General features: G+C 49.3%; 1 protein-coding gene across 4 annotated transcripts in view; it reads left to right on the forward strand.

Moving 5' to 3' along the window:
• SAMD4A (sterile alpha motif domain containing 4A) overlaps window positions 1–15,437 on the forward strand; it is a 112,626-nt gene that overhangs the window by 72,272 nt on the left and 24,917 nt on the right. The gene's annotated exons all lie outside the window — the stretch shown is intronic.

Consider the following 15,437-nt stretch of genomic DNA (forward strand, 5'->3'; position numbering starts at 1 on the left):
CATCTCCCACCTCTCTGGGCAACCTGGGTCAGCGTCTCACCACCCTCAGCATAAAAAATTTCTTCCTTATATCTAGTCTGAATCTTCCCCTTTTTTTGGTTTAAAACCATTACCCCTTGTCCTATTGCTCCACTCCTTGCTAAAAACTCTGTCCCCGTCTTTCCTGAAGCCCCTTTAGGGACTGGAAGGGGCTCTAAGGTCTCCCCAGAGCCAGACTACAGCCAAAATACACAGCAGTGCCCAGGCAGCTGCACTGATGAGGTTTCTTCCTCAATTCTCCAGAGTTTAGCAGCACTGGGACAGGAGCAGTTGTGGGTCTGCCAGCAGCCCTACACTTCACCCTGGTCTTTTGCTGGAAGACCACATCCCTTCTCCATCCCTGCCACTCACTTTGCTGGGGCATCCCCTGCCGTAAGTCCCAGCACGGCATCCCTTGCAGGCTGAGTGGAAACGACCCGACCACGCTTGATGTGTTAGTTCATGAGCTTCCTTAATGCAATATTTGCTCAGACACAAACACAGTAAGTCCACAGGCAGATGCTAAAAAATAAACACGGCTGTCAGCCTTTGTCCCAGCCCCTTGAGTCAATCAATACGTCCATTAATCTTTTATTCCAAAGCAAAGCCCTGAAACTGTGACTGTTTGTTTAGGTTTTAGTGTTATTATTTTTAAATTCTCCTTCCTACTTGGAGATGTTTATCCAGGCAAGGGCTTAATCCAGCAGCATCCTGCAGGGCACAGTATTCCCCAACCTGTCCCCGCAAAAGTACTTTGTTCCTGATGCCAAAATGGGGCAAAGTCTTTCCTGGAGGAGTAACGTGGTGATCTTACCTGAGGCACTTTCATCTGGTGGTGTGGCATAATTAAGGGTAGCACTATTACAGTGTACGGTTTAAATATGGGTGGCTGAAGCTCATGTGACAGTTTGCTTTGTGCTGTCCTTGTCTTGGATTTGACCTAGACCCAGACTTCGAGACTTGGTTCTGGCTTGGTTCCTCTCCAGCTCCCTTGTAACGTGCTGGTTGGTGTTAGCTGAGGTTTGAGGAGATGTTGCTGGAATTCTCCAGCCTTTGCAAGGCATGTCTGGAGCGCTCTGAAGGAGTCACTCGGGATTTACACCAGTGACAGTGATCCAGGAGTGGGACCAGCATCATAAATGATGGTTTGGGTCTGGAGCAATTTGAAAGAATGGACTTACCCAAAGCAATGAAAGTTCATATGCTCCTTCCTATCTGCCTTATCACCATAACTGCTTCCTCAGCCCGTCCCACAGAGCTTGACCTGCAACTTTAAACCAAGTTTTAGCATGCTGGGAGTAAAGGAGGACTCAGTGTGGACTTGGGAGCGCAGGTGGGCAGGAGGCCAGAGCCACTCCAGACATGGTGGGACAGGGTGAACCTCAGAGCCCTGACTCCATGGCCGAGTCAGGCCACAGTTGCAAAACGCCCGGGTTGCACAACGTCGTTGCAGTAGAGATGGGGCCTGGAAACTCTGAAAGGACAGAAAAAAGCATCTGGCTTTCAAAGCTGCAGACCAAGAACTCCTTGGGTGGAGGCTCCACCTCCTTCCTTTCCACTGTGTAATTGATTCCACCTGAGTAGCATCTGATGGCAGGCTGGGTTTTGGTTGTCAGATGAAAGTAGAGCGTAGCTTAACCCTGTGGTTTCTGCCTGCTCAGAAGGGAATACGTGCAGAGGAGAAGGTGGGTCTGCTGTTAGATATGCTTGTCCAGCGCTGAGAAGGTGGTGTGCAGGTACATTGGTCTGAATTGGACCTACAAGCAAGAAAAAGGGAAAGCACAAGCTTTGGAGGGAGTGATAGCAGCTCCAGCTGGCAATAGTGAGCCTGATGAACCACAGCTGAAGGTAGGGGTTCAGTTCCTGGCCCTGACATGCATCTGCTGAATGAGCGTCTTGGTCCTCTGCTCCCAGTATAAAACCTGGGCATAACAGTGTTACTTATTTTATCAATGTATGGTGAGATGTTCCTGTGTTCTCATCTCTGGTGTAGTGCCAGGACACTGAAACTCCCCCATGGAGAGCAGGTTCCTAGGGGCAAGTCAACCTCCTACCTCTGCACAGGGGCAGAAGGTCTTAGTTTTACTGCAGGAGCAACAGTAATTTGCCCTAAACATTTGAATGAAGAGCAAGCTCTTTTTGGCAGAGGAGCAAGGACCTTCTTGTGCCAGTACCTACCCAGAAGAAGAGGTGGCTCAGTGCCAAGCGCAGGCAGCACTTCATCCAGGGTAAGTGTCTCCAGTTGTCACCCTGCCTGGGGGACAGGAGTTCTGCCCGCTTCTGTATGGGCTGTTGTGCTGCCATAAAGCAATGGCATGTTGAATTCTGTGGTGGGAGATGGCCCTGGAGAAGGTAGACTGGTCTTGCTGGAGCCTTGTGTGTCTAGGAGTCTGACTTTCCAAAAAGAGGAGGAGGTCCCTGGACTGGTAATGGTGGTATCTGAGTGCATGGCTGGTGATGCCCCATAGTGCTGTCCTTGGGTGAGCACCCGGTGTGTCCCTGCTGTGTGCATCCTGGGTCCCTTGAAGTGGCACCAGTGCCTGGAAGCATGGTGTGGGTGGCATCAGGGGACAGGGTCAGTGATGGATAGATACGGTCAGAGACCTCGCAGAGCAGAAATCCTGAGCGTTGGGGCTGTGTTTATGCAGGAGAGATGTTGCAAACTCTTTGGGATTTCAGCATTGCTGTGCTCCTGGGTTCCCCTGCCACTGAGCAGAGAGGTCCTTGGACCAGCAAAGCTGTTTGCTGGTCTGTGGCCACCCTTCCGCTTCTGAAGAAATGGGAAAGGTGCCGGGTGCTCAGCCCTGCTACACCCTTCCCATGGGAGTCTCTGCCAGAAAACTGAGGTCATTTGCCCATGAGGAGAGAGGAGGAGAGGGAGCAGTGTGATGCAGGAGAAATACTCACCTGTATAACCTTGTCCTGAAAAGGACAAATCTCTTATCTTGTCCTAAAGCTGAAGAGAAGGATGTGGTTGGCTAAATTTTGCCTGCATTTGCCCCACTTGCGGATTCCCTGGTGAAAGAGCAGGTGGACAAGATGGTGGAGCTCTTCCCCAGGTTATCAGGGAACTGAGGTGGAAGAAGCAACACCAAGAAATCACTTCTCGTGAATGGAAAGAGAGTTTCCTGACTCTTCCTTCCCTACGCTGTTGTGCAATAGCTCAGGCCCACCACTGGAGATGACCCAGTTGTACCCAGTATCCAAACTGAGCTTGATAATGGGATAATTGCATGGTTTAACCCTCAGGACCACCTTGATTTGTGCTGGGTTGATGGGCGGCTTGCGAGTACGAGCTCTCCTCTTGTGTAGATTTGCACCAACACCTGAAGGGGATCGTGTGTCCTCAGTGCATGTTTGACTTAGGCAGGGAGACATGTTTCCTCCCATGCAAAGTTAGCAAAACTTGCTCCAAAATAAGAGTGCAAAAGTCTTAATAAGGTTACAACAGTGAAGCAAACAAATGTGGTGTTCTTGCCAGGGTGGGGGGTGATTAGTTCTGTACTTGGGAATTGCCTTCAGAAACTTCTTCCTCACTTGGCCGTGCTGTGTAGTGAGGCTTGGCACCACGGCACTCAACAGCCAGGTCGAGACCCCTCTAATATTTGCTTTTTTTCTCTTTTACTGATGGATTTAGAAAAAAGCTTGTTGGCCTTAATTACCCACAAGCTTTCCAGCGGGCATCTCTTGTCTTGCTCATGCCCTCTAGTGTTGCATGTAACTGTGGGAGAACATTTCTAGGAGTCACCCGCTTTGCCAGGGTCCCATCACTACGATATCTTGCTAATTCTGTAGCTTAAGAACAGAATCATTGTACAAAAAGGTAACATGTGAGTAGAGTTGTTTTCTCAAATCCATGCAGAATATGCACAAATACAACAGCAAATGGGACTGAGAGTGGAAACAGCATCTTCTGCTCCACCTCTGAACGGATTTCCTGACCCCTCTATAAATTTAAAGCACTTAGTCCCTGGGAGATATGGTCCACAGCTCTGCAGACCATCACTCAGCAAGGAAGGAGACGAAGGGTCACCTGCCCTCAGCCAGGAAGCCATCAAACATTGGAGATGGTAGCAGTGGTAGAGGACAAGAGTGATGGCCTTTTGGGGTGTCAGCAGTGATGGGAGGAATCTGTTGCTGCTCTTGAAGGGTTACTGCAGAGGTTTTATAGCCAACATCCCTTCCTGCTGTTGAGGCCACCCCATTTGCTGTGTCCCAGCACAGAGTGATGGCTTCACAGCTTCCTGGCTGGAATGAGGCCACCTAATTTGGGAACCTCTGTTCCAGCAGCACCCAGGGACACTCCCACCCTCTCAGCTGTGACACCCAGGTGCCATCACTGACCATAGGTGCTCAGGGCAGAGACTGTGTGCCCTGGTTTTGCACAGCCATTAGCACATTGCTTGTCCATTGGCAGTTGGGGGTAGGACACCATCCTCAACCTGCAAGTTGGGGTGGGGGGAACCTGAAACTTGTGGCTCCACTGCCACCTCTTCTTTCCTTACAACAGCCTGGGTGTCTCGGGGAAGGGTGTGAAGAAGCAGCAGCGATGGGTTTGTGTGTTATCCTGCGGTCCTTGGGATTCCTGTCGCCAATGAATCACGCTTCTGACCTGGAAGCGTTGCAGAAGGCACCAGCGTGGCTGATTGATGCTCTCCAGGCTGTGGAGCAAAGTCAGACTTCCCCAGTAATTCTCTCAGACCCCTCGGCAGTCTCCTGTGACGGTTGACCGGGAGGTCTTGTTGATGGATGGACCCTCCTAGAGCCAGGTGTATTTTACCAGCTGCCCTGGTGCCTGTGGGATGGCAGCACAGACGACAGCATGCTGTGGTTACTCATTGCGTAGGAGCCTGTTGCTCTCCCAAGGGAAGCTTTCCTTTTGGCATTGCCCCATGAGCATCCGTTGGTCCCCATCTGGTGTTTGCATCATGGCTGGAGCCACCGTTGGTGTGCGACCAGGGCTCTGTATGGGAGCTGGGTACCATGGGGTGCTCCTCAGCACCTCCACTACTCACCTATGGCCGTGAAGTGCCTGATGAGCCGTGCCTCCAGCTGCTGGCAGGTAGGGATTGCTCTCACCAACTCACCCCTGGGCTCCGAGTTGCCACTTTTGGGTTGCCCAGCAGGCAGCCGCAGAAGCGGAGGAAGGGTCCGTGCAGGCAGAGGTATGCAAACTCCCCCAAAATCCCTTCTTGCTCCTCCAGGACAGCCTCCCGACACCACCTTTCCCCAGCCTTCCCTCACACCATGAGGAAAATCAGATTTGTGGTGTTTTCCTGAGCATCTTCATGGGGTGAGAAACCCCCTGGAGAGAATGGCCTCTCCGTCGCTCATCCTTTGGAACCCTGGAGCTCTGGGCTTTGGCGAGTAGAGAAATGGAGACAGATGATCTCTCCTTCTCCCCACCATCAACCAGCAGCTGCAGGAAAGCAGCAGGGAGGGAAGGGAAGGGAGTGCTGGGGTTTGGATCAATCCGAAGCAACTCCGGGCTCCTTCTCCGCTGCACAGGGACTTGCTGTGTTCTCCCGACTCAGTAACATGCTGCTATTTAATTAACTTTTGACTTCTGGTTTAAAGGAGCAGTGCACAAAATAGTTATTTACTTCATTTGGAAATTCTTTCAATCGTTACCATAATTATAGCTTCCTCCTTTTTTTTTTTTAATATATTTTTCTTAGCAGGGGGAAGGGAGGGAGGGAGGGGGAATATTTGCCGCTCTCCTTGTGGTTATCACATCCTTCAAATTACTAAAAGAGGCTGGGATAATAGGTCTGGTGATTATATATAGGCACCATCTGCTCTGTGGCTGCTTCCTATCAAAGTGCAGTTAGGAGAGTGCAAGAAGGATATTTTCTCCCCAGCTATATTAAGACTCTGTTTCCATCTCGGCTCCAAAGCAAAGCTCTCTGCATGCAAATGGATCTCAAATGTGCTGTAATCAATGGCTTGATTTTTGGAAGCCTTGAAGCCCGAGTTTTTTGTTTTTTGTTTTTTTAATTTATTTTATTTTCTCCTCAAGTTTGCTGTTCCCATTCCTTATGTGATTTTATTCCAGGCTGGTTGCTCTGCACTTGATGTTTTCTTGTAACCATAGTGTGTCCCCCCCCTTTCCCCCCCGTTTGCTGAGCAATCTCGTCTCGTGTTAAGCGGCGGCAGAGATCTGTCATAACTCGGATGCAAGGCAGTTCCCGAGGGATCGGGATCGTTTTGGAGGATGGTGAGGGCAGATTTATTTTTTTTTAGGATGCACATGCTGTCGGTATGTAGAGGAGGTGGAAAACCGAGCCGAGTTAATTTGGAGCAATAATGGGGGAAGAATTAATACGTGTTGGAGGATGGCAGCCCTGGCTATCCCCACTGCAGCTGGGGACTCTCGGGGAGCATTGGAAAACTTGGTGTTTGGGGCAAGACGGGGAGTCAGGGGGTGTCCCAGCATCTTCTCATGCCCCTTGATGGCCTCAGAAATCCAACGGGCTTTTCTTCTCTCCTGGAGCTGGTGAGATTTTATGCTCTTGGAAGAAGAAGACAGAGGAGAAGGAGGAAGACATCCCCAGCCCAGAGGGGGGTTGCTCGGGACGGGGCTGGAGGCCAGAAGAAGCCGATAAGGCTAAAATGCAGAGGAATTTGTCTTGCGAAATCCACGGTGCCTACAAGAGGGAAGGACTAAATGGCTTTTTTCGAATGAGTGGAAGTGGGCAAAAAGGCACAAGGGAGGAGAAAATCCCAAGTAAATCAGTGAGGATGGAAAAGGCTACAGTGCTGGAGCAAAGTCCTGTTTCTGGGTGAAATTCCCATGATGATGGTGGGGTGATGACTGTGGGACATACATCGTGTAAGACATGGTTGTCCTCCTGTATTTTGTCACTCCTAAAGGTGCGCTGTCTTTCTGAACTAACTCCATAGATTTTTAATGACTCTTGGGATTATCAGATCCCAATTTCTTGGGGCAATTCCAGAGGTTTTGCATTCACCCCTTCCACTAGACTGGTTTGAGACCCTCCTTCTCTCACTCCCAGTTTCCCCACAGGTTGTGTATTGCTGCATAAAGGATGTACACCTTCCAGCTTGGCCTCCTGAAATGCTTGTAAGTGATAGAGGGGTTTCTCCATCTGAAACATGACATCTGGTAGAAGCTGATGCTGTTGGTGGTCTCAGCAGGCAGATGCTTCTCGGACCAGGGATCTTATTAGCAGCTGGTGGAGGCAGTGGGGGGTGCTGGCTGCTGCTCCATGCTCCTGGACATCTCTTCTGGGTGGAAAAGGACCGTAGGAATGAGAGTTTCTGCATCCCAGCGCCGTTTATCTGGCTTGATCTGTGAGCAGGGAAGGAATTTCCCCTGGGAGCCCCTAGCAAAAAAAAAAAATCAGTGAATTCTGGGATAATTGTGCAGTCTTGGTTGAGCACAGCAGCATTGTTATCAATGGAGCGGGATTCCCCAGGGGTGAACACTGTTTTTTTTCTGTGGTTTCTGTATAAATGTTTGAGAGAAACCACATTTATTGGCCTGGAGATCAGGGAGTTGTGTTTACCCAGGGATCAGCGTGGTTTAGGGCAGTGCCTTCTTGCGAGGTGCTTCTAACTCTCCATCCCCACCACCGATTCCCACCTCCTGATGCAGATGCCACTTTTGGGTCCTTTTGTCTGTGAGTTAAATCATGGTCAGGATCCACACCTGGTCTGCCTTCCTCCCACCTTGCCAGATGCTCTAGTGGGAAGCCCCATGCAAGGACCTTGGAAGGAGCTCCTGATCCCCTGCTCCTCGGCCAGGTGACCCAAGCATCCTTCCAGAAATACATCCCATGGGATTGCTGAGGCCACCGAGAGCTGTGTTTACCCATCTTTAGATGCAGCCCCGCTCCTGCTGCCACACAAAGGAATAAATAACAATAACAGCAATTCCTGCCGGAGCCAAACAGTGAGTCCACGTGTGCTGGTGCCACACAGCAGCTCTGCGGTCACCAGAGATGTCCCCTTCCCCAGCTGAGCCTGGATGGGGCCTCGTGTGCCCTTCTTGGAGAGAGCAGCAACAAACGGGTTATTGTTTCTCTGTCCAGTTTCTTGGACAGGAAACTGTGTTTAAAAACGTCATTTTTAAAAAAAAAAAGTTTGTTTAACAGGCTTTTTCTGCAGTCTGTGCTTCTTCCTTGAGGCAGCACTCTGCATATATCTTTAATATTTTTTTTTTCTCCTAATACACACACCTGCCCGGTGGCTTCTGGCATTTAGCACCCTTGTTTTCATTCCCCCCTCCATGGTTTATTCCAGCCCCTGATCCAGAGGGAAGGACATGCTTTATCCAGCACCGTACGAACACGGTTAAAGTCACAGCCACCATAAAATAAAAAAAAGGGAGGAAAAAATAAAAACCAGGAAAAAAAAAAGGCACAAAGAAAAGGCTCCAAGGGTTAGGGGATGTTGAGCCGAAAAATGTTCCACCAGGGTCTGCTTGGGCCACGCTGGAGCTGCCTGGAGCGGCGTGGGCAGCGGGTGAATGAGGTGGCCAGGAAGGAGGCAGGGTGCCAGCTGGGCAGTGTGACCCACCCCCGGCCGTTGCCAAGGGTCCTGGGCACAGAAAGGCTGGAAAAGCTGGGAATGTAGGGTCTGCCAGCGTGGGGGGAGCCTTCCTGGAGGGGACGGTGCTTCGTGAGCTGGGTAGCAAGGGGGGAGGCAGAGGAGAGGACCGAGTTGAACTTGGTGGGTGCTTTGGGAGGGGGAGGATTGGGGGAGCTGCTCGGGGTTCCCTCTCCGGGCTGTGATGTTGGAATAAAGACATCCCTGCTCCATATAGGAAATCGGGGGTCAAGCTGCTGCTCCAGCTACCTGCAGACCAGAAAAGGGCTTCTACGTGATCGGACACTGCCTGAGGATGCACCACAACGAGCTTTGCAGCCAAGGGGATGCCATTTTTAGACTAAAACCAACAAAAGTCTCTCCAAAAGAGTTCAACACGCACCTCGCGGTGCTTTTATTTCTCTCCAGCCATGGGGAAGACGTTATTGGTCATAGAATAGTTTGAATGGGAAGGAACCTTTATAGACCATCTAGTCCAACCTCCCCTGCCAGAAGGAGGGACGTCTTCAACCAGATCAGGTTGCTCAGAGCCCCATCCAACCTGGCCTGGAATGTTTCCAGGGATGGGGCATCTCTGGGGCAATTGGACCTCATTGCCCTCTACAACTACCTGAAAGGAGGTTGTAGAGAGGTGGGTGTTGGCCTCTTCTCCCAAAGGAATAATGGCAGGACCAGAGGAAATGGTCTGAAGTTGTGGCAGGGGAGGTTTAGATTAGATATTAGGAAGAATTACTTTACTGAGAGGGTGGTCAGGCACTGGAACAGCCTCCCCAGGGAGGTGGTGGAGTCACCATCCCTGGAGGTATTCAAGAAACGTGTAGACATGGCTCTTCAGGGCATGTTCTAGTGCCTGAGATTGTTGGGTTTTGTCTGTCTGTGTGCGGTGTGTGTGTGTGTTGGTTTGTGGTGTGTTTTTTGGGGGGTTTTGGGGTTTTTTTTGTGGTTGGACTCGATCTCAAAGGTCCCTTCCAACCATGAATATTCTGTGATTCTGTGATCTTCCCACCTCTCTGGGCAACCTGGGCCAGTGTCTCACCACCCTCATAAAAAATTTCTTCCTTCTATCTAGTCTAAATCTACCCTCTTTTAGTTTATTCTGATTTTTTGTTTATTCTGAATTGTAATCTGCTGTACGGACCGTGTGCTGGTATAAAGAGTCGTGAGGCTGTTGTAGAGGACCTCTGGGTGTCAGGGACCTGGTGGGGACCATGCGGTGGCAGAGGGCATGCCGGGACAGCAGACGGTGTGAACACTCCTCTGTACCCAGCAGTTGGTCTGGTGGAAACACTCACATCATCCTGCATGCCCCTTGAAGGAAGGTCTGCCTGCAGAGCCCGATTCCTCAGCTCTAATTACAGGAATGGGTGGCTTTTCCCTTCACAGGCTGAAAAATTGGCCCGAAACCCTGAGAAACCACAACACAAACGTCTGACACTGTTCCACATGGGCTTCAGCGAACAAAAACCCTCTTGAAACTAGCCCTCCCCTCCCAAAATAGGCAACACCACTTCAAAAGGGAAGAGAGAGGAAAAATAAAAAGCACCCGAAACCCAGGGCTTCACGGGGAAAGCACTTGCAACCTCTGAATTTCTCTGAGCACGTTGCTGCTCCTGCCAGCCCAACCAGCATCTGGTCCATGATTAAAACTGGTTTTGCCCATGGAGGTGATGGCCTCACAGGGATGCTCCTTGCTGCTCCATCCCTGCAGCAGCGTGGTCTGCAGCCATCTCCTGTGATGCAAGCCAGGACAGTTGCATCATCACCATCACTCCTCCTCCATCCTCTTAATTTTGGTTGGGGTTTTTTTTTTTCCCCCTGGAAATATTAAGCCAAGCTTTGTTTGAAGCCTGAGGGCGCTTTGGCAAACACCTCCTGCATCTCAGCACTGCTGAGCACTGGGTTATTCATCACGTTTTTCCCTGGGAAAACACCCCAAGCTCATCATCTTAAAGGCACTGGATTTAGCAGCATCTGCTGGGTTGCAGCTGATCCTGATCCAGAGGCCACAAGGAGCTTTCTTGCAAGGCAACACGGTCTGATGTGGGCTGAACACAACCCCCATGACCATTCAGAGCCGCAGTGATGGAGCAAAGAGGTGATACCGGCCCTCTCATCATGGGGAGAACCCTGATCTGCTCTGGTCTCCATCCCATGGGATGTCTGGTAGAAGGAGCTGGACCAAGCAGCGCCTTTGCAGAGCAACCAGTGGGTGCCTGGGCAGCGGATGGCTCTTCCACCACCTAAATGAGCCTGCTGCGAGCAGGAAAACACTTCTAAACCAGAAGTGGGACACGCTTACAAGTGGTAGGGGATCCGTGTGCCAGTGTGGCTCGCACTTCAGAGCGGTGGCTTCCTCTCTTTGTTTGCCCAGCTCGCGCCGCCGCGGTGCTCAGAAAGGCAGGCGTGCCTCTGGCCGCCTCCAGAAGGCTTATCTTGCCCCAGAAGAATATATTAGATTTCCTTTTTAAATTAAAGCTAAGTATTTTTGAAATAAAAAGAAGAAGAAAAAAAAAATAGAGGCTGGAGCGTAAGGTTACTTAAGTAAGTAAATAAGCCACTCACGCTTGGCTTTCTTCTGCTGAAGTTTGAGCGCACGTGGACCATTTATTTTAGCAAGAAACTGAATAAGTGACTTATCCTGATGGGAAGTCCCAGCTCAGCAGCCTCAGATTCATCTCGGACCAACCAAAACCCAGACAGGATTGTCAAAAGCAGGGAAGGACCTACGCGAAACCCATAAGTTGAAAATCCTCTCTATCCTCTGTTTCAGGGCACGAACACAAGCAGCAGCATTAATAAATGTGCACGTTTATTAATGCCCTTTCTCAGAGTTACAGATTAAAAGAGGGAGAGGTGTGTGCACGTCAGGTAGGTCCAGCTTGGTGGTAAGAGCTCTTAAATAATCCACAGCTGGTCCCAAGAGCAACGGGGGTGGTTTCAAAGACCTGGGGACTTTTTCTGCTTGTAGCATCCCCAGCAGAGGAATTGTCCCTGCTGCATCTCGTGAAATTGTGTAGAATCGGCTCATAGTTGAGTAAAAAAAGCTAGTGGTTTGGTAAAGCATGGTCTGTCGGACTGCAGCGTTGCGTTATCTCAGGGAAAGAAGCGGAACTAATTTTTATAGGTTGCCCTGGATGATTTCTAATTGTTCCTGGCCATCCTGCGGAGTTCATTATTTCTCCTCCAGCCGACACCGGCTTCTAATTAGGGGACGTAAAATTAAGATGGAAGAGCTGCAGCAGTTTGCAAGGGTGTTGCTGCTTGGGAAGGAATTTGGGCTGGATTTAAGCCAAAAATATCTTCTTGTTTGCAAGATTTTGGTGGGGAAGGATGGCTTGAAACGCTGCAGGGCACCAGCTGCTGCGTACACCCTGCGGGAGGGAGCACTAAGGGAGCAGCCCTTCGCCCCCTAAAGGGGGATAATTAGCTCCTCTCCTCTTTGCCTGTTCCCCTGCGTCTCTCCTTCATCTGAAGGGTACAAATATTCCCTAAAGCAGAGTTGTTTTCCAAATTCAGGGTGGCTTCTGTCCAGCCCGTTGTGCGACCGCAGCTGGGGACCATGGGCACAGAGGGGGCTCTAGGCAGTGCCGCTGCGATGCTCAGCCCTGGTGATGCATTTCAGCTGATTTAGCAGGGGGTTTTCCCATATTTCCCCCCTGTATTTTATTCTTTTTTAATGCTAAATATTTATTTCTTCTGTGAGGGTGACGTGACATCTACAGACCCCCATTGGGGTGCTGCTTTTGGGGTACAATTGCAATGCCAAGGGCTGAAATAGCTTGACCAAGACCTTCTTAAACCCATCCATTTCCCCATCAGGATGTATCACAACTTTAGGAAACGTTGCACTGCTCTGAAAACAATCCCAGGTCCTCATTGCCATCCTCTTCTGCCAGGAGACTTCTGGAAGATGTTTCTATAGGTATTTAATGGGAAGGGAACAAATCCTTCACCATAGACCATCCCCTTGCTTCCCTGCACAGTGCTGTGTTAGTGTTATGCGCCGGTAGGAGAAAACCCTGTAAGAAATAGGAGCAAATTAGATATTGTAGAAATCCACAGGTTTTTGGCCTCATCCATCAGCTGCATGTGGTGCTGGCTGCTTTTTACAGGTGCTTAATAATGCAAACGAGCTCTGGTGTTTTTCCTCTCCCCTCCTTTTATAACCCAGCTACTTGCTCATTTTCATTCCCCTTCTGGTGAGCAGACAGGGCTTTGATGGCAGGTTCTCCCCCAGGCTTTAGCTGGGAATTAAACACGGTTTAACTCATACAGCACAGCACACTGGGCTGGGGGTTTTCCACCAAGACTCGTTTATATTGGGAAATAACACGTGGAGGAGCCGTGAGTGGTTTTGATGAAGTCCTAATGATGGGGGGTAAAAAAAAAAAAAGAAAGGGGCTGGGGAGCTTTGGTGCTTTAGGAGGAAAAGCAAAGAGAACGATGAATTCCCCCCAGGTTTTGTCCATGGGTTAAGAAATTCGGTTTTGAAAGGAAAATGGAAAAGTTTTTGTTTCGGTTTCATACGGGCTGAAAGGTCATTTTAACCCCTTTGCCCTCAAATTTCCCTGCAGCAGAAAATCTGCTTTAAATTTCACCTCCCCCCCCCGCCCTGCAATGAAGTTTAATGGCTGCTAATTTTGAGAAGTTGGTGTTTTTTCCCCCGACTTTGCTCTTGCCTCTAGAAATGAGTCCTGGTTAACTGGTTAGTCCTGGTTAACTAAACAAGGCAGATGTTTTGTCATCCGTCACGATGTGCACCCCACATCTGTACTCAGGGGCACATTGGAAAAAAAGCAAAAGCAACTTTGGCTTGGGATTGATGCAAACCAGAAAGGACCTTCCCGTAGTGCTGGATCCAGCACCCGTCCCAGTTATCCCAGTGGGAGATGAGGCACAGCTCAGCTGAGCGATGGCTAAATCCAGAGAGATTTCTTTTTTTGGTCTCGCATATCAGGAAACAGCCCCCGTGAAGTTCAGCTAATTTCATTGAGAGTGACTGCAATAAAACATTTAAACAAGTGTTTTACATCCTAAATCCGTACATTAGGATACATTAACTGCATTTATGGTTTAACCAGCAGTTTAGTGACTTCGTGAGTGATGGGATTTGAATTTTTTTAAGCCTGCAGACCAATCTTTTCATAGTTTTCATTACAGGAAACAAAGGCAGTTCATCCATAGCTGTCTTTTTCTCTAAATATCACATATTAGCCCTGCTAACCAGCAGACCTGAGGAAAAGATATCTAAATCTTTAAGGAGATAAGTAAAAAGGAATGAGACAGTATGGAAGAAGAACAGTGAGAACTGGGGACTGTTTAGTAAAGACTATATTTAAAAATCTGTTCAAGTTACAACACTTCTACCAAAAAGTGTCAGAAAATCTATTATTTGGGTTTGTTTAATACTTTAGCCTACGTAAGGCATGTTTCTGTATTTGACTGAAAGACAATTAAATACCTGCCCAAATTAAATAGGGCCTTTCTCGAGGAATAACTCCAGGTCACAGGAACTGGCGCATCGCTCTTTCCAGTGGTGTTAAAAGTTATTTGTTAAATTGGTGGTAGCAAAATTTCAGCCAGTAAATACAACCCCCTGTACAACTGGGAAAGAAAAACAAATTGAAAACTTTCCAAAGATCTCTTTTTTTTTGGGGGGGGGGAGGGAGTTAACCTCACCTCTTTCTTCACCGATGTTTTGTGTGTTTTGCGGAGGGTTAAAAGGGATGTGCGTGGGAGCTCACCTGATGGCTGGCTGAGCTGGGATGCTCTCCTCGCTGGTGATAGCTTAATTAAATGCAAGATCTTAGTAGGACACAACCACAACAAGGCTTAGACATCTCCATGGATGATAAGTACCCCGGCGATGGCGTTAGGCAGATGTGTAAATGCTCGTGCTTCGGGGCGTAAGCCAAGTCCTGACCTGAAGGGAGAGAACAGAGGAGCTTCCCCTGGTCTGTGTGAGGACATTCCCATCTTGGGGATTTTTATGCCTTTCCCGGGAAGATACAGGTCCAGGTGATTTTAGCAGGGTGAGTTTCATGGCCTCAGCGTGTTCCCTTGACAATTCCCATTACACCTGTAATAGCAGCGGTGCCTTCCCTGCTCCTGCAAGGGCTCCAGGGCTGGCGAGAGGCAGCATCCAAGCCCCCAGCATGGTCCTCAGGTTCCCTCTCAATACATGAAAACCTCCAGAGCTGCTCCATCATTTTATTTTTTTTCCTAAAGATGCAATCCACACAACACCTTTCCTTAAGCAACCTGGCATGGCTCGTGTAACCCCATCTCCCTGTAGGTGCTCCCGTCCCCTTTGCTTCCTGGGAGGCAAAGTGGAGAGCTCAGGGTAGGGTTCAGGTAGCCGTGGGCACCATGAAGCCATCAGCGAGGCCAACCACCACCCATTTTATGATTTCATTGAATTTTTAATATTTTTTTTTTTTCGGGGGACTCTGCTGCATCCCGGGCCGCGAGGGGGGAATAACCTCTTTGATTTGATTTTTTTTTTTTTTTTTTTTTTAAAAAAAGACTTTTTTTGCAAGCTGTAGTGGGGGAATAAGACGCGTTCCCTGAAGGTCTGATCTAACCCTGGGATCTTCCTGCTTTTCAATGGAGTTATTTTGGGGGTGCTTGAGCATCCTTTGGAGGAGGGATGCAGGGGAAAGAGAGCCCCTCTTTCTCTAATTTTTTGGGAGGGCTTGAATAGCCTGATAAAGGCCAGAATGCTCATTATTTTCTGCTGCTTAACCCCTGTCTACTGAAATCCTGGGGGTGACTCGTCTGCCTGAGGGTTTGGGGGTCTTTGTGGGGTTTTTTTGCCCCAGGTTGTCCTCATCTTTGGTGATCAGGGA

Source organism: Calidris pugnax, unplaced genomic scaffold, assembly GCF_001431845.1.
Source record: "Calidris pugnax isolate Ruff unplaced genomic scaffold, ASM143184v1 scaffold127, whole genome shotgun sequence".
In the NCBI taxonomy this organism is placed as follows: Eukaryota; Metazoa; Chordata; class Aves; order Charadriiformes; family Scolopacidae; genus Calidris; species Calidris pugnax.